The sequence below is a fragment of the Alnus glutinosa genome, chromosome 14 (genome assembly GCF_958979055.1).
Source record: "Alnus glutinosa chromosome 14, dhAlnGlut1.1, whole genome shotgun sequence".
Classification (NCBI taxonomy): Eukaryota; Viridiplantae; Streptophyta; class Magnoliopsida; order Fagales; family Betulaceae; genus Alnus; species Alnus glutinosa.
Window position 1 is genome coordinate 19,043,297 of NC_084899.1, and position 14,442 is coordinate 19,057,738.

Genomic DNA, 14,442 nt, shown 5'->3' on the forward strand with positions numbered 1-14,442 from the left:
TTGTGAGACAAAACTCCTCAATCTTGTCCAATTCATTTGGCAGCATGTTATGATTAAGCTCATAATCAAAGCAATGGGCAAGTTTTGCGATTACTAGCCAAACCACAGTGAGACTGAATTGCATCCCCGGGCAGCCTCTTCTACCGAAGCCAAATGGTATAAGTTGGATGTCACGTCCCCGGACTTCTATGTTACTCCCAACAAATCTTTTCGGGAAGAACTTCTTTGCATCACTCCAAACACTTGGGTCTCGCCCAATTGCCCTTACGTTTATTATCACTCTAGACTTTTGGGGTATATGGAAATCATTGACCGTGCAGTCCTCTAGGGCCTCATGAGGCAGCAGCAATGGTGTTATTGGATGTAGCCTAAAGGTTTCCTTCAAAACCATGTCCAACATGGACAGGTTCTTTTGCTCATAATAGATGTGCTTTGTAGCCGTATGAGGTGGTCTACTAGCAAACACCAAGTCATGTGCTTTAAAGAATTGCTCAGCAGCCTAAGGCGATGAGACAACAATGGTAGGCACCAAGCCTAAGCCCAATTAAGTACATGATGGGGCTATTTTTTGGGCAAGTCGATTGATCGAGATCCTGATGAGGTTATTCCCCTAACATGTGAAGGTTTCCAAACGTAAATAGGGAACCCTCTTGGACCAGAAGGTAAATTCTTCTTGTTGCTACTGCTTTTCCATGTCTATTCTCACAGGAGATAAGCAAGCATGATCAGTGCGGCAATTGTCCATGTCCAAGCCATGGTGGGCATGTTTCATTCAAATGCAGTGTGACTAGAGAGTGTATTTATCCTTGACATGGAAATTGCAGACAAAAAGACAAAGTAACTTTAGTTAGAAGGCTGTTAAATGGATTGGCAATGTGACGATCATTTTTTTTTTTGTACAAACATAAAGGAGTCCTCACAATGGCACGTCAATGTGTCGCAAAGTCAACCTATGGTACATATTCCATAATATGTACCTGGTAACGCAGACTAATATCTGTTTAACTATGCACCGAAAAAACATAAACCTAAATAGCTGAAATCACAATATAAAACTCTACTACAACTTAATCATAACCAAAGAGCCATATTACATCTATCTGTTTAAGTCTTTTCTCAAATCAAACAAACAATAATCCGAACGAGCCAGCGGATGCAACCCATAGGGAATTAAAACACATGTACGTGTTTGGACGGGCTAAAATCTTGTCCGGACAGGACTTACAGAAAGTTTAAGTTTGCGAATCCTAAAATGTGTGTCCGGACGGGCTAATGGTGTGTCCGGACAGGCCTGTTTAAAAGTTGTTGAATGACTATTTCAGCTTCATTTCTTAGAAAATCTCTCTCTCTCTCTCTCTCTCTCTCTCTCTCTCTCTCTCTCTCTCTCTCTCTCTCTCTCTTAGGTTTTTACCACAAAACCCTAGATTCTTGAAGATTTAGGCCTCCGATCTCAAATCCAATTTTGGGAACGTTATCTACAAAGCAAGATCTACATTTTTACCGTTCTATTTCAGGTAAATTTGGAATTTCTAAATCTCTCTTGTTTTTGGTATAAATCTTGAGAGATTGAGTTTAACCTTCCATTTTCTTTAGGTTTTTAGTACTTTGGAGCATCCCAAACGATCTTTAAGCGTTGGGTCACACTTTGGTGAAGTTAAGGTAAAGGTAGCAAAACCTTAGCTTTTAGTTTAAGTATTTAAATTGTGGTTTTAAGTATCTAACAATAAGATTATCTTATGGGTTAGTATTATTTGTTGTTGGTTTGTCAAATGGAACCCTATAAATTTTATGGGTTTTCCATGAGTATAGCCCTTGAGCAATTCAAGAGCTATTCGGGAGTTAGAGTTAAAAATACTAATGTGTCATGCAATGTGTTGATGCAATGATACATTGCTAGGCGTTGGTTAGAAATCCATTGATAAGCTTAACACCGAGCAACCAAAGTGAGTATTCTACTCACCGAGAAAGATACTATGTTTTGTGAATTTTATAGTAGCTCTAAATGATGTGTGTGTGTGTGTGTGTGTTGAAGTAGCTAACACCACGCCTGTGTAGACATTGTTGTTGTTGTTGCAAGTTTAGGAGTCAGGTGTGGTAGATCGTGTGCGAGCCTAGTGGTCATCGAAGGGATTCCTTCGTAGTGCTCTTGGAGGCATTAACTTTGCCTAAGTCAATTTCTCCTCATTTATAGTGTTTCGTATATTTTATTAGCAATTTGAGATGTAATGAACTTGTATAATGATATAGATGCTCTGGTTAGTGTCATGAATGTTTATGTGGTCAATTCAAAGACAAAATTTATTCAGATTTTTCCGCTGCAATAATTATTTAAAGATTTAGAAGTAACGTCTCGTGGATAATTGAGAAAAAATTTCTAGTTCGTCCTTGAATTTAGGGCGGGACGTTACAAGGCACTAAGTTTAATTGTGTTTAGATACTTGTATTTCCCAAAGATTGGAAAGCTGGTATACAAGTATAGTATTTTGTATGTATGTAAAGGAAAATAGTATGTTGTAGATGGGCTTATATGTAGGTGCGTAGTATATAATCACAACTGCGTAGAATGATTTGATTTGTTTATGAAATATCAGTGTTTACATTATCAGCTACAAAATGTATGTTTTAAAGGGGAGTGTTATATAAATGGTAGCTGGTATTGTAAACGAATGATAGGAGAAAGAAAAGTCGGTTCAATGCAAAAACTTAGTGAGTATTGTATTACTGAGTTGGTGAACTCACACTTTCACCTATACGGACGTGGCTACCATCACAGCCGTGTAGATGATGATATTTTGGCTACCGGTACCGCGGGTGTAGATGATGATTGATGACCCAGTAGCATTATATTTGGGATATTATGACTGAAGCACATCACGACGGTTGTATGTCACGGACTCGAGGGTAGTCCATATTTTGTAGACTTTTTTGTATACCTATGACACGTATTCTTTTGTAAAACCATTCTTTCGATATGTAATTTTTACTTTTATTAAGCCTTAAACAGATAGACGATGTAATGGCTCTGTCGATGTAATTAACATTTGGTAGTTTTATAAGATTTAAATTTCGTTGCAATAATGTTTCCGCTGCATAGATGTCATTCTTTAATATACAAGGTACGTATTGTGGGATGTGTACGATGTCTTGGCTAAATGACTAATCATCATTTTACTATGCGATTCCATTTTGTATATAAAAAAGAAAAAAGAAAAAAAAGGTCTTCACAAATAATAGCTGGGTATAGATTGAAGGGCAATGAAGTTATCTTTCTGGCAGAGCCACCCCCTTTGTTTGTTAACTTCTTCTATCAATATTTTAGATTTTTGTTTTGTTTTGTTAATTAATCCTAAATGGTGAATTTTAATTCAATAGGGGGTAAACTCGACACAAAAAAGTTCTCATTATCATATGCCACTCACGTAGTCACGTGTGACGGATTCAATTCCAATAATATTAACGCCTAAATCTGATTCTGGAGGTTACTCAAAACAAAATGGTAGTTTAGGGAATCGAAGTGGAGTGACTTATAATTTAGGAGTGCAAGTGTAAATAGGGTGGTAGTTTAGGGAGAGAAAATGTACTTAACAGTTAAAAAGTAACATTTAAGCCCCTCAAACTACAACCCCGTGTCCAATTATGTACTTCGTGAAGAATTGGCATTAAAACAAAGAAAAAATTAGTCACATGCTCTCCACGTGATTATTTTTAATGCTTCTTACCATGATGTCGTTAATTTTTTTTTTAAATAAACAAAATTAAATTTAAATAAATAAATAAAATTGACTAAGATATATTTCTCTTGTAAACTAGCCATGTCGTCTTCTGTCAGCATGGAACGCCATGAAGCCCAGTGACGAATCATGGGCTCGATGGCCTTCTCTAACGGGTTGACGGTGGATTTGTTGCCAGAACCCTCGGAAGGATTGGTACAACGAGTTTTGGCTCGTCCCATTAGATAAGCTACACTTAATTGAAGGTGAGGAACTGCTGGTTCAATGAGAGGGAGAATTGGGTCTAGAATGCGGCCACCTGAGAATCTAGATCGGGGAAGTATTCAATTGCAGGTAGTTGATCAAGGCGGTATGGAAGCAAACAATTCAGACAAAGTAAAAGGGAAAAAAGTAGTAATGGTGAGAGGCTAATGGTCTGTTTGGATTTAGAAGAGAATATTTATCCAATACGGGTTTTTTTTTCTAAAACCCGCCCACCCGCCGAAAACCCAAATTTGACCCAAATTGAAATAAAATTCAAGGCTGACATTCTGATTAATAACTGGGACCCACACGCAGGAGAAGTTGTCTCCAAAAAAACACGTGGGTCCCACATTTAAATAATAAAATCATAAAAATTTAAATCAACAAAAAAAAAATTAAAAGAAATTAAAAAAAAGAAAAGGAAAAGCATAGGGGTGGCCGCACGGCCACCCCCGACCCTTGGGGGTGGCCGGGCGGCCTCCCCCGACCCTTAGGGGTGGCCATGCGGCCTCCCCCGACCACTAGGGGGTGGCCGAGCGCCACCCCTGGTAACCTCTGGGGGTGGCGCGCGGCCACCCCTTGCATCCTTTTTTTTTTTAATTTTAATTTTTTAAAAAAAAAATTCTTTATTTATTTTTTAATTAAACAATCAATATATAATAAATTATTATTATTTAAATTATTATTTCACACAGCTTTTCACATTACTGATCATTATACACAACTTTTCAAACTTCCAATCATTTCTTACCGTTTAAAAATAATATATTTCAATCTAAAAATTCAATACCTCAACATATTTTTTTCCTTGAAATTTATAAATAAAATTAAAATTTAATTCTAATTTTAAAAATTCAATACTTAAACAGACCATATGCGAGCTTGAGTATGGGCATGAAGGCAGATAACGACAGCAAAGAGACTGAAAAGCGAGCCTGGGCAAGAAGGGAGATAACGACAACAAAGAGACGGAAAAGTCGAAGAGACATTCAAAGGTGAAAAGACAAGGCTAACGAAGGCGGTACTGAAAAGGAGTTTTTTGGTGGGATGCGCAACTGCCACTTCGAAATTTCCAAGTTAGACGTGCTGAAATTCTGCCAATTAATCGTTGCATTTAAGAGGTATAACGACCAAAAAACTATAAGGGTCAGCGCCAATCGTAGACCCAATCAAACATAAAATTATTATTATCTAACCTGCCACGTAGGATAAAAGAATTAGGGTGACAGCCCATGATATTTGTATATATAGGCCAAAAAAACCGATCCATGAGCCCAAAATTGATCCAAAGCCCGGTCCTATTCTACCAGCCTAGCTGGGAATCCATTCGCAAACCATTGAAGTGAATTCCAAGGGTGCTAACCGTGCACAGATTCACAACATGGGACACGTTCCTCATTTAAAGGATAATTGACACTCAAATTTAGGCCATCATGGGGGGCACTCACACCTGAAAGCTAGATGCATGAAAGCAGTTATATTGGAACTTCTATAAAAGATAAATCTGAACTAAATAAAATATACTTTTGGCCCTAACCTCAAAACTCATACTTAGTACATTCAGTTTCCCTTTTAAACACAGTACTGACTAAAGTATCGGAGCTATCCTCTGCCAGCATCCATTAATAGGCTCTTGTGCTTAAATCCTTTCTATTTTGCAGGTGTGGATTGATCTTCAATCCTGTATTTGGCATTCGGAAACGATTCGAACTGTTAGAACAGTTTTCTATCTGGTGACGTGTGGATCTTTGATTCACCGTGTTCTTCATAATCTACAACGAATAAACAATGCATCAAAAGGAGAGGTCTCCCGACATCCCCTTTCCGATGCCTAAGTTAGTGGACAGTTTTGGAGAGTATTGAGAGTCGAGAGGTTTTTTGTATATTTTTAGTATCTAATCAGAGTGTCCTTTGTATCTGGGGTAGCAGCTTATTTATAGGCACACAGTTCTCAACCGCATTGTTCCACCTTCATGTCATGGCTGAGTGGGACCCATAGTTAGATGAGATAGAGGTTGAGTGGGAGAGTGGGACACTTACTCCTCATGTGATAATGTATTTATCCCATGTGTTCCAAATATAGCCTCCAAGGTGTTATAGGACTCTGTTAAGCCATAATGACTGAGCGGGTCAAGTTGGGCCAGCAAGATCAACTGGGCCCTGGTTCGGGTATAAGCCCATTTGCTTAGGGGATGATAATTTCCCCAACAGATACCCCCCGATTCCCATTGGCTGATTTGTTCAGCTAGTCGGGCATTGAGAATCTTCTTTTGTACTTCGGAATTTTATTTCCATCTTGGGAAATTTCCTATTTTTGCTTCAGAATTTTGCTCAGATTTGGAAAAAAATTTGTCTCGGAGACTTTTTCAGACTCGGAAATTTTTTTGTCTCGGAGACATTTCAAACTTGGAAAATTTTTTGTCTCGAAGACTTTTTCAGTCTTAGATACTTTTTCAGACTTGGTAAATTTTGCATCTCGGAGACTTTTTTAGTTTCGGAAATATTTTTGTCACGAAGACTTTTTCAGTCTCGGAAAATTTTTTGTCTCGGAGACTTTTTCAAACTTGGAAAATTTTTCATCTCGGAGACATTTTTAGTCTCGGAAATTTTTTTGTCTCGGAGACATTTTTAGACTGGGAAAATTTTTCATCTCAGAGACTTTTTTAGTCTCGGAAATTTTTTGTCCCGGAGACATTTTCAAACTTGGAAAATTTTTTGTCTAGGAGACTTTTTCAGTCTCGAAATTTTTTTTTGCCTCGGAGACATTTTCAGACTAGGAAAATTTTTCATCTCGGAAATTTTTTTTTGTCTCGGAGACATTTTCAGACTAGGAAAATTTTTCATCTCAGAGACTTTTTTAGTCTCGAAATTTTTTTTTTTTTTTTTTGTCTCGAAGACATTTTCAGATTGGGAAAACTTTTCATCTCGGAAACTTTTTTAGTCACGGAAATTTTTTTGTCTCGGAGACATTTTTAGACTTGTAAAAATTTTCATCTCGGAGACTTTTTTAGTCTCGGAAAATTTTTTGTTTCGAAGACTTTTTCAAACTTGGAAAATTTTTCATCTCGGAGACTTTTTTCAGTCTCGGAAAATTTTTTGTCTTGAAGACATTTTCAGACTTGGAAAATTTTTTGTCTCAGACTTTTTAAGACTCAGGATCTTTCATCCTTGGATCTTGGGATCGGACCTCAGATTTCTAGCATGTAGATCATGTAGGGTATTGCTATGTGTTTCTTTTGTAGGGGTTGTCTCCACTCGACTTCTTTACCAACACAATATTGGCTAGCCATTCAGGATAGTCAACCTCTCAAATGAAACCAGCTTGCAGTAGCTTCTCCACTTCCTCGTGTATGGTTTGGTTTATTTCTGGAGCAAAATTTCTCCTTGTATGATTTGTTTTGTAGGGGTTGTCTCACTGTTTGATTTTTTTTTATGGGGGTTGTCTCCCCGTTTGGCTTGTTGCCAGGACTTTTGCCGAAGCAAGATCCCTGAAATCTGTTAGAACTGATGTATATATGTATCGAATAATATGATCAGTTTTCATACCTGAGTTGATAGGTTGATTTCCAATCAACTGTAGTTGTTGGCGTTTGATGATGTTTGGAGCCTTGGCTGAGGCTTTGGATGCTCGGACTGGTGTCGAGGCTTACAGCAGCTCGGGGCTTATGGTGGCTCGAGGCTTATGGTGGCCCGAGGCTTATGGGGGCATAGCTTGTGCCGAGGCCTTTTTGTGCTCAAATCGTGCCGAGAAATCTCGAGGCAGGATGAGGTTGTAGTGCTCGAATCCCCTCAATGTGATTCAAGTCATATAAGTTTCTCCGACTTGAATCCCCTCAACGTGATTCGAGTCTCGGTTGGCTCGAATCCCCTCAACGTGATTCAAGTCTCGGCTCGAATCCCCTAAATATGATTCGAGTCATATAAGTATCTCCAACTTGAATCCCCTCAACGTGATTTGAGTCTTGGCTAGAATCCTCTCAACGTGATTCGAGTCTCGGCTCGAATCTCCTCAACATGATTCGAGTCATATAAGTATCTCTGACTTGAATCCCCTCAACGTGATTCGAGTTCCGCTTGAATCCCCTCAACGTGATTCGAGTCTCGGCTCAAATCCCCTCAACGTGATTCGAGTCATATAAGTTTGTTGTGATGGCTTTTTGCGTTTTAGTATGCAACACAGGGTCTTCTAGAAGCCACCTATCTTCCAAAGAATATTCTTTAGTTAGTTGCCATCAAAATTCTCTTGACGGGCTCTCTTGATGAGCTCTTGACTTCTGTAGCCAAGGAAGACTTGTGTAGGAGAAGCTTGACAAAGCATGGGTATTTTTTCAGAATTTTCCGATCTCGCTAGACAGAGAGCTCTTGTATGAAATATTAGCCTTGCTTGTGTCTAAAAGGCACATAGGTAAGCATATATGTAGCAGAATCTAGCAATTAACAATTTATTAATGCAAAGTATGCAAAATTGCACTAAGATTCAATCATGCGACTTAATATAGTTTTCTGTTTCATTTTCTATTTCACCGGGTTGGTACCCCCCAACTTTTATACTTAGCTGATTTTTAGCTAAGTATGAAAGTTTAGGATATTTGTTTTGTACTACTGGAGGAAAAGTTTGTTGGTACCCCTAAATTTTTAGACTTGATGTGTAATCATTTTTATATGTTGCGGTGAGAAGTTAATTTTAAATTTCACCGATCAATGCATGAGATATATTTGAATGTCTAAAAATTTACGAGTAGGCTAGCATAAACGAAAAATGTAAAGAGAGAACTTATCTTAATATTTTGATGAAGTTGTGCATTGGGGCTTCTCGGAAGAGACCTTTGAAATGTGCCATCAGATTGGACCCTCGAAAAATTAGACCCTCAGGAAAATTGGACCCTTGGTCGGATTTATCCTCAGCTCGAATTTGTACGGCTTCGGATTTTTCACCTTTTGCTCGGATTTTCCCTTTTTGTCATTTCTGCAGAAGATATTAACAAAACACATTTCCGGTATTTTGGGTGAGCACAATTCTAACTAAAACTCAAAGTATAGTTGAAAGGCTTCTTGTACAGAGTAGCATGTCTAACAATTATCCCCTAGACTGAGATTGTTAGAAATCTGAATATTTGTGTCAGAGCTTCCTTTTTTTTTTTTTTTTTTTTTTTTTTTAGCCGTTGGCACTTCGGCCAAAAAGAAAAGAGAATCAAACACATAGAGTGTTTGTTTTCTACTTGTGCTTTCTCTTAAAGCTAATGCCAGGATGAGTATATTCTAAATGTTGAGCAACTCAAGCTAACAAATGAACATGATAAACTTATCTTGCACTTGACTCTGTCTGATTCTTCATGGAAGACTTGAGGCGTGCCAGTTAGATTGATGCTAAGTCTTCGAAAAATCCGCCCTTTGATTGATGACTCGGTCTTGAGAATTTCCATGAAGTAGACGCTGTCGTTAGCCGAGCCCTTGTTAGCCGAATCCGGATTCAGAAAGACTTTAGTAACGCAAGTCTAGCGTTAGTCTTGTGGTTTGCCCGAGAGGTTAAGGGGGCAGACTTAAGATCTGCTGCACATAAGTGTGCCTGGCTTCGAACCCCACAGCCTGCATTCAAGTGTTAGGTTTGTGGTTTGCAGCGAGAGCTCATTCCTTTGTGTATCCCTTGCAGTGAGTCATTGGTCAATGAAGAGGTCGGATAGATGTCAAAAAACAGTGTTCCTTGAATAGGTATCATCATTGATTGGTGGCTGGTACTAGAAGCCAAAAATCCACATGAATAGGATAAGAAGGCTAGGACGTGAAACCTCGCCATGCATACATGGGAACTCCACGGACCGAGGCGCTTGGGGCCTTGAGACTACTGCCACCGCTTGCATGCAACCGGTTCCTTGTTCGCTGTAAAAATCGATCTTGAAAATAAATAATGACGTGCCGATCTCATTTGCGTACATGCGTGGAAGTCACCGAGGCTAACTCCCTTTAGAATTTTGCTTATCAAAAGTTGAGAAAGTTGAGCCATTTTTTGGTTGTTGCTTCAACCACATTGCCATGTCTGAAGGACATGATTGTCGGACAATGATTCTCGGTGAAAACCGAGATGCTATAGCCGCTCCACGTTCTTGGCGTTTCAGAAATGACTGACCAGGAGGCCGGGCGAGGAGGTGTTGTCTTAGCATTGACAGCACTAGGCGGCTGTGTTGCTGCACTTTGAGCTTGGCCATGGACTCCATTGCTCGGCCTTGATCCTTACTTCCTTGCGGACGGTGCTAGGAATCATGCAGATTGTCTGGGCAGGAACACCGATGGCAGCACGTGTTCTCTGAGCTTCGAAAAATTGAGCAGGAAAGAATTCTGGTTAAGACGAGCGTGTCCTTGTTGGGATGATCACGATCTCGCCGACCCATGTCAAAACCCATCCGAAAACACCATTGACGCCTTTTGATCAGTGATTCACCGAACTCGCCGACTCACGTTTGGATCTCTTAGCCTTTTCCCACGGCTTAAAAAGCTCGAGGATGAAGACCGCATAATGGCGTAGTTCGGGGCTTCCTAGTAACACTTTTTGCTCTTGTTTTGGAGCATTCGGTGGCCCTAACCATTGACCTTGGTTTCTACAGGTTGAGCGATGTGGCCGAATAAGGACCACATGTCAGTTCTCCTCATCACTGCTGCGCTTGTATCGGCTGGAAGATAGCAGTATTCTGCTTGGGCACGTTTCTTCCAGCTTGATCAAATGCTTCCATCATGCAAGTTTAGTGATGTGGCCTAATAAGGGCCACATCATAGCTCTTCTCGCCAGACAACAGCCAGTCGTGTGAAATCATCATATGTGGATTTTGCACTGGAACGAACGGGGCCCATCTCTGCATGGTCCATGCTCCACACTCTGTACAGATAGTCTGTTGTTTAGTGCCTGGAAGAAGTGTCTGTGTTTTGGCACCGATTTCTCGAGCCCAATCAAAGATTTCACGGCATGGTTAGGCGCGAACTCGGCAAGTGGGTCTTCGGAAAGCTGCAAAGGCTGGCACCTCCGGAAACACTGCATAGGGGTCTATCATGGGTGCAGAGGCCGATACCTTTCCTTCTTTCTGTGGTTCCTCGTATCTAGACCGTCTTTGTCTGAGCCTCTCGTGTCCTTGGTAGCAGCAGCCTAATCATCACTGAGGTCCTGCTCTTGTTTCCAGTAATATGCCATTTGCCCATGTGAGGAGTGCAGATGAACCAGCGGCTTCCTCTCAATATTTTCAAGATCTGACTACTTGGATAAACTAGCCAACATATCCGAACTGCCCACCATGTTTACAATCCAACATCAATTGCCTTGAGAATTTATTCTTGACCGCCTGATATAGTCATTTTCTTTCCAAGACTAGGATCGCAAAAGCAGAATTCGATTTTCCTTTTGCAACTTTCTCCGCCACCTCGATAACAGAACTAGCAGCGAGATAAGAACCTGTCACGCCCCCGATTTGGGATATAAGGAAAACGCGAACTTGAGTGCTAAAAACATTTAAATGGAAGCGTGCATTTACCACATCTAGATTTTATACTTTGAATTTTATTAATTCTGTCTATTAACAATTAATTACAAAGCCTTGAACTCCAAAAAGGGACAAATTATACAATATAAAGGTTTGGCCGGTTCACAACAATCTATTGCTCTTAGCAAGGTCTATGCCCTTACAAGGATATAACTTCGTCTTACTGGACCATCTGAAAAGGGTTGGGGGAAAAAGGGGTGAGTTCGACAACTCAGTAAGGAAAATACAACACCAGGAAAATAAAACATGCTATAAACCTTTATGCCATAATCTTTAGTCATGCATAATGATAGATTTATTCTACTCACAGATAAGAATTTATTTTATATATAATGAATTGCATAATGTATATTGTTTTACAACCTGAACCAATTGTATGTTGATTTTAATTTATTTTGTATGATTTGAGTATTTTTGAATATATTGAAATTATGATGATATCTAGAAATATGAATAAAATATGTAATTTCTTTTTGAGTGGTTATAAGTTGGAGATTATAGTTATGCAAATTATTTAAGAAATGATATACTAGACTGTTTATGATTTATAAGAAAGCACGTGTTAAAACATGATTCATGAAATGTATGTATTGTTTTAAAGCAGGAGGCATAAGCATATGAACAATTAAACAGAATTTACGAACAACTGAATGAGGAATATGAATAATGGCATATGAAATTTATAATGATCCAATAATTTCTTTTTATCTGTTTTCTCTTTAAATCTTTAACTATGGTTTAACCCTTTATAAACTCTAGACCGCCAGTTCCCATGAGCGGCGCACGTTGGCTTTGTCCAAAGGACCTATAGACTCAGCCTGTCGTCACAGAGAAGAGTCGCCGGGTTGGGGATCTTCCCTAGGTGAAGGCCAACCCCGGTCGGTAGCACACACCGTAATTTGGTATGCTTGCCATGCAACCCTATATGGTATCAATCTTAACTGTAGTAGTGCCTCAGGGTTAAACAATTACTACACATGAACAGTTTCTATAATACTGTAGGCTCTGCTATAACTGCATACTTTATTTTAAAACTGTAGTCATGTGCAGATTTTAAACTTTAGATCATCTTTTCTTTGAAAACTGTATTCGTGAATAGAATCATATACTTTGGAACGCTCTGTAATCGTATCTTTGAAATGCTCTTATTCATAACTGTAGATATGCAAAATCACAACTTTAAAATGCTCTTAATCATATCTGTGAGTATGCATAATTCATAATTTTGAAATGCTCTTAGTCTTAACTATAATTATGCATAAATCATAAGTTTAAAATATGCTCTTAATCATATCTGTGATTTATGCACAAAATTCTTGAATAATAACACATGAGTAATAAAGCTTTGCATTAAAAATCACTTAAGCAAACGCTTTGTAAAATTCCCCAACACTTTTTCAAAAGATTTGTAATAAAATCTTGTTGGGGGTTTTTCGGTGTTGTATCCCCTTACCTGAACTTGTCATAAGCGTCAGAGTCGAGCTTTTACCTAAATAAAACACAAGGATAAATTTAGCGGAGCGTTCTGAAATTTCAGTTCTAAGACTTAAATTAAATTATCCTATATGTATATTCTATATACAAAATCTCTATCCAATTTACAGCATAAATATACAGTATTTCTATTTGACTAAAACTTCCCTTGATAGAAGTTCAATTTGGTCAAATCATACCATTTAATCATTCAACCAAAATTCTCGAAGAAATTGTAATACCTATTTGATCGCTCGTCTCACCCAAAATCCCACAATAACCAGAATTTATTTACCAAATAAAATCTACCATTTCCAGCAAAATCATTTAGAGAAAATATCATCACAAAAATTCTCAACCACCAATTCTCAATAAAATCATATTTTACTAATTTTGAAAACATCACTTTCATCCGAAATCAGTAAATCCAAAATATACTCATGGCCAAAACTTAATAAATCCACTATGAGCCAACTTCTACCAACTCCAAAGAGAACCCATATACAAAAAAGCAACATCCAAAAATCAATTTCCAAATCCATCACTCCCAAAATACCCAAATCAGTAAACTAATTTCATCTCCAATCCACATATCACCCAATTAGCTAAAACACAGCAAATCAGTAAAAATCTAATCCAAATATTTTAGGACTAAATTAGTATTAATCACAATAAACATATATATTAATTTCTTCCTAAAATTACAAGGTTTACTGGAAATCTTACTGAAATTCGCTACACAACTGCCGAAAAATCATCCCACAGTCGACCCACCGGAAAACCACAGAAAACAGCCAAAAATCGCACCTCCAAAAACCGCTGGATCACCTCTGCCTCGCGGAAAGCCGGGTTCCAGACCACCCACCGGCTTCATTCGTTCTGCCGGCGTTGTCCGTCGCCGAATCGGGACCTAGGGCTTGGTCATCGGTCGGTGCTTCTCCCGGCCACCGGACGTCGCCTCCATCTCCTCCGGTGTTGACCCACCGGTTCTCTCCTCTCCCATTGATCTCTCTTTGTCTCCCGATCTCTCACTCCCCCTCTCTCAGCATCTCTTTCTCTGTTTCACTCTCTCTCTCCGGTCTCAGTCTCCCTTCCAGCTCTCTCTCTGGAACCCACTCTCTCTCTCTCTCCCTTTGTGCGTGTTTGGCGAAAAAGAAAGAAGAAGTGAGGAAGAAAAAGAAACGAAGAAGGAAGAAGACGAGAAAAGAGAGAGAAGAAGAAAAATAATAAATAGAGAAAACAACTTGCCGTGCAAGTTGTTGTTTCCTATTTTTTATTTTTATTTTTTTACAACTTACTAATTAAGTTAAGTTAACTTACTTAATAAGTTTTGTATATTATTATTATTATTATTATAAAAATCTGGGATATTACAGAACCTTCAGACTTTATAATCTCGATGGTTTGGGTGACGACCAGTTCTTGTGCCCGTCGTGGTAGATAGATCAACTTCTAATCTTTTGGCTCGGGTC

The 14,442-nt window shown here is 38.8% G+C and overlaps 1 long non-coding RNA gene across 1 annotated transcript; it reads right to left on the reverse strand.

Moving 5' to 3' along the window:
* Positions 1 to 4,561: 4,561 nt before the first annotated feature.
* Positions 4,562 to 14,161, reverse strand: LOC133857132 (uncharacterized). Its single transcript, XR_009898306.1, has 3 exons — positions 13,697 to 14,161; positions 12,951 to 12,986; positions 4,562 to 11,669 (listed from the first exon to the last, which is right to left on the reverse strand). It is a non-coding gene; the product is annotated as an uncharacterized LOC133857132 (long non-coding RNA).
* Positions 14,162 to 14,442: the final 281 nt, after the last annotated feature.